The following is a 5,717-nucleotide window of genomic DNA, read 5'->3' as shown; positions in this document are numbered from 1 at the left end:
CTAATATAATATCTATTCTAATTAGATATTTTCTTTACTATCACTTTTTATCAATTTAACACATTCCTTGGCTGAATAAAAGTATTGATTTATTTAAAAAAAAAGAAAGAAAAAATAATTACTGACCCCAAATTATGACCAGTAGTGTATATTGTTATTAACAAAATATTTATATTTTAAAAACATTAGCTTCTCTTGTTTTTTTTTTTTTTACTTTTGTATTCATCAAAAGTATCCTAAAAAAAGTATACACATGTCTGAAAAAAATATTAAGCAGCTAGAAAAACTGTTTCCAACTTTGATCTGAATCATCATATTAGGAAATGATTCTAAAGGAATCATTGATAATGATCCTAAAAATTCAGCTTTGCATCACAGAAATAAATGATAATAAGTTTAAAGTATAATAAATTAAAAACAATTATTGTAAATTGTATATATATAATCACAAATATTACATTTTTTTCTGTATTTTGATACAACAAATAAATGCTAGGCTGATGGCAGAAGAGAAACTTCTTTCAACAAAATTAAAAAATAGTAATGTTTCCAAAAATTTTGACCTGTACTGTATATATATATATATATATATATAAGATTTATTTCTGTTAGTCATTTTATTTTTTACAGTCAAAATTTATTAGCTTTTTCATTAACTCAAAAATGCCCAGTTTTTAAAAACACGTTTTAAGAAAATAAATAATAAAAATCATCTAAATCAAAACTCATGTATGTCACTGCAAGGACTTTGTGAGTTTTTTTTTTACCACCGTGAAGCATAAGATATGAAATATTCAAATTTTTTAACTATGGAGGAGGAAGTTAGTGAACCTTTAGACCAAAATAAAATATGTTTTGTGCTTGAGAAATCATATGTGATCCATAGAAAGCTTCAATGCTCATACAAGTTTTTTTCGAAGAATGCGAGGGGGGGGATATGGAGAAAAAAAGCGGAGTCAAACTGAGTAAAATGGTGCAGATGCTGATATTGATATGATGACAATTGATTGCGTTCGTGAGGTAAAAGAATGAGCTCTTTTATCACAGTTAGAGCAGATACTGGACAAAAATGATTCTCAATATCAGTCGGGGCTCTTATATCTACAGTAATACGATGAGATGTAACAATGATTCCAAAACAATATAATGCACTGACTGAGAGATGAAGAAAATAAAGGCTCCTCAGAAGCTGGGCGATGTGCTCGGAGGCGTTGTGAAGGGCTCATTCCTACGATGAGGAAAGGTGAAAGTTAAAGCTGCTGGAAAAACAACCCACTCCTCCAAAGATTCCTGATGATCAGATTGAAGGACTACTACCAACACTCGATTGATGGAGCAATCAAAGAAAGTGCTGAGCGGACTTCAGTGCAGTTAAGAGTTCATATGGATATATGATTCTGAATTCAAACTCAGTTCAGATTGACCACGGTGGAAAGCACTAATATATATTGTACACATTCACACTAAAAGCGTTTTGACTGGATACAAAACTCTAAACTATCAATTGGACGACAGAAAGATGCAGGTTTAAACAGTTAAAGGTTTGATCATTGTTGATCATTTAGCGGCCTGCATTTGCATGATAGAATAGACTTATAGGGGTTAAAGGAATCTGAACTACTGATAATCTCTCTGTTTCTCGTGGGGCGTGTGTGTGTGTGTGCGTGCCGATGGTTGTCGTGCTGGTCGACCACGAGCAGGTGGCAGGAAAAAGCAAAGGTGGGAAGGGACACGTTCACAGACAGATGGCAGTGCGGAAGCTGTGTGGATGAGTTCAAGCCTGGTGTTGTCTGCTCTAGTCTACGTTCATGCTGTCCTGTACGTCCGGCTACGGTCGGGACGATATGGCACGTGCATGGGGATGGGCGTTTAGCTAAGGGGACATCTTCCTGTGTCTTCACAAGGTAGAACACTCCTATGCAGGAAAAGGAACGCAGCGTTCATACCAACAAAAAGTACAGGAGAAGATCATGCGCAAACTCGGAGGAGAGACACCGCACCTACCCTCTCTTCTTCGAGGTGGAGAGTCTTTCTGCGAAGCTTTAATTCTGTTTGACATCATGGAACGGACACCAACTTTTATTTTAAGTGTAGTGTTTTCTCTCAGTTTCCCAGATGAACCTGCGTGTTCAGTGTGTCTGCAGCCCGGGGCCCACAGATGTAGGAAAAGGTTTACACAACAGAAAGCCTACACATTCAGAGCTCTGAGTGAATATTATCTTTTTATAGATATTAGATTTTGTTTTTATTTGAAAAAAACAACAACATAGTATTATTATTATTTTATTTATTATTATTATTATCATTCATTTTGTAGTATTATTATTTCTCAAACTAATATGTGTGGATTCTAAGTGTGTGGTGTGTCGTGTGTGTATGTATAATAATGCTGGTGTGTGTATAGCTGTGTGTGTGTGTGTCGTGTGTGAATGTGTGTGTGTGTGCGGGTATGTGTATATCTAATATATATTATATATATATGTCTGATGTGTCTATGTGTGTGTGTTTGTGTGTGTGTGTGTCGTGTGCGTGTATGGGTTATATAATAGTGTTGTGGGTGGTGTATATGTGTGTGTGGTGTGTGTGTTTATATATATATGTGTGTGTCTGTGCAGTGTGTGTTATGGATATATATATGTGCGGGTTTATAAAATGTGTGTGTGTGTGTGTGTGTGTGTGGGTGTGTGTTTATCTGGTGTGTGTATGTGTGTGTGGTTGTGTTGTGTGGTGTGTGTGGGGTGTGTGGTGTGTGTGTGTTGCGGGCGTGTTATGTGTATATTATATATGGTGTGTCGTGTGTGTATATGTGTGTTGTGTTGTGTTTATATATAGTATGTGATGTGTGTGTTAAAATATATATATATACACCCATTTTATTTATGTATATGTATTAGATTTATTCAGTAAAAGTTTATTTAAAGTAAAGGGAGTTTTTTCATGGTTTTGGTTTTCATATCTATAATAACTGTGGTTTGTGACAGATTGTGCAGTGGAGTTTGATGCGTGAAGGTTCATTCTGTTCAGGAAAATCACGCGGAAAAAAGCCCAAAACGAGGTAAGAACAAGTCCAAATCGAGCAGTGTTCATTACCAGACAAACATAAGACCCCCCTAAAAAGGATCACAACCACCAGGCCCTGCATCTTGAAACTCTTCCACCAAAACTATGTTCATCTAAAAAAGATGATGAATTCAAAAGTATTTCGTGTAGTTTTTTTCAACAAAATAAGAATGAAAATTTTCTAAGATTTTATACAGTGTACATATGGTTAATTAATTATGCATCAGTTCCTGATGCACTCATCAACAATAACAAAAGCGAGTCAGTTTTAAGAAAAAGGGAAGTATTTAAAATGTATCAGTTAAATTTATATGGAGTGAAGTGATAAATATGGAGTGAAAAAAAGTTTCAAATACTCAATTTAAAGACAAAAAAAAACAGTTTTCCACAAAACCTATAGTTATCTGTGTCTGTTTGGATGCAGCAGAAAAAACAGTTCTGGCTCATGTTTGCATTTTCTTCTTTCCCCGGCCATAATTCTAACCTTGAATTCAGGATTAGGCATACAATAATGTCACATGTGAAAAAGGGCTGCAGAAATTGAACAAAAAGTTGTAATGTGGCTCAGGGGAAGGAGTTTTTTTTTTTTTCCTCTCTGTTTAAGGAAAAATACTAGACTTCGTCTTCACCATATAAATGGCGTAAGCCAAAATGCTATGAGATAATCATATTTAATGAGAAAAGTGTGACATAGCTTGAGCAAAATAGGGCACTATTTTTCTTTTTTAATCAGTATTTCACTATTAGTAAGAAACAATCATTAGAGTTAATTCAGCAAATATGCATGCAGTGCAGTTGAAATCTTTTTATAGTAAATAATGCATTGCATGCATACAGCTGTGTACATCATGTAATGCATTATTTACTATATAGCAAATCTCACTGCTGATTGTTTAAATTGTCGCAAAATATAAACTCTATTATCCGGCTCCAGATCTAATCTGCTGGATGCAACTCGAAAGCATTACCAGATATTAGGATATTATAAACATAAAACATTGATGATTTTCTGTAAAAGCCCCAGACCGTGTTAATGTGTTCTCGAGGGCCCCTGAGACCACGATACCCAGGATATCTAGACTCCAGCTGTTTGCACGAATGCGCTTGTAAGGCGCTTTTATCCATCTCTGCCTTTCTGCAGGAGCTCGGTATGGTTGGCCAATCAGAAAGATCCAGTACGCCTCCAGATAAAGGCGGCGCGGCTCCATCGGCCGAAACCACCTGTGAATTCATCATGTCTGATAAACCGCTGCACATGCGTGGCAGGTCTGGAGAAAGAGGTGAGACGTCCTGCATCACATACTAGAGAAATTCTGCGCCTCTTTTTTGATCTGTTTTGACATGAGAACATATTCAGACATGTTGGTTTATCCTTAACTAAAAGATGAATAAATCTGCTGAAATCTGAGGATGTTTGGTTTTTCAGACGTAATTACCCCGGAGAGGAGATCAACATCAGCGTGGGACATAGATCGACAACAGCTCCAACAGGAACTTGAAGGACTTGTCTGTCTCAGGTACAGAAACACTTTTTTCACTGTGTAAAAACTGGTTAGAAAGTGTTGTTTTCGGTGTGTTTCTGAGTGTTTTCTTTTTGTCCTGTGACAGTGGAGCAGGTCACTAATGTGGTGCTTTACTCTAATTACAAGTACGTCAAAAAAACTGTGGCCTACAGACGAGGAGACCACGTGAGTACAAACACAACACACCGGTAATTATGTTTAGAGGCGGAGTCTGTGATGTCACGTGCTCTTATGACATAATAAATGGAGCTCATGTTGTAAAATCCATAGTGTAAGCAAAAAAAAAAATTAAATGAGATTTAAAGAAAATATATTAAAAAAAATTCACAATATTGCACTTTTTGTGTGTTGTATTTCAAATCAAATATATATGAATGGTATCTATGTACATATACTGTATATTATATTTATACTACCATTTCAAAAGGGTCAGTAGGACACACATAAAATGATTAAATTGACAGTAAAGACAATTTACTATATAATTTCACAGAAGATTTCTATTTCAAATAAATGCTGTTCTTTTGAACTTTCTGTTCATCAGAGAATCCTGAAAAATTAAATGTATCACAGTTTCCACAAAAATATGAACTGTTTCCAACATTGATAATTATCAGAAATGTTTCTCGAGCAGCAAATCATCATATTAGAATGATTTTCTGAAGATCATGTGACACGAAGGACTGGAGTAATGATGCTGAAAATACAGCTGCACATCACAGAAATAAAATTACAGTTAACAGAGATTCACACAGTCAAGTCTCAAAAGTAGGGTGTTTCAATATGTTTTCCCCTTTCACAATATTACAGTTTTTTTTTGGTCAAATCAATAATGAAAACATAAAAAGTAAAAAAATCTTACTGACCCCAAAAGGTAGTGTATATCACGTTACTTACCATATTAATATATCACTGTACATCATTAATATTACCCAGTGTAATATTACCCTGGCATTTAATTACCAAGAAAGGGTCAGCACCTGCTGTGATAGGATTTCTAATAGAGTTCCTGAGGAAGTGACTGTAAATCTGACATCATTCTTTTACTGTACAAACTGCTGTGTAATCCATCCCTCCGCATTTTCTTCCTCTTCTGGAAAGTTGTGGGAACGCTTTTTCGCTGTTGGAGTAAAT

This window comes from Cyprinus carpio, chromosome A15, assembly GCF_018340385.1.
Source record: "Cyprinus carpio isolate SPL01 chromosome A15, ASM1834038v1, whole genome shotgun sequence".
Lineage (NCBI taxonomy): Eukaryota > Metazoa > Chordata > Actinopteri > Cypriniformes > Cyprinidae > Cyprinus > Cyprinus carpio.
The sequence above is the reverse complement of the archived record's forward strand: the minus strand, read 5'-3'. Positions refer to the sequence as shown.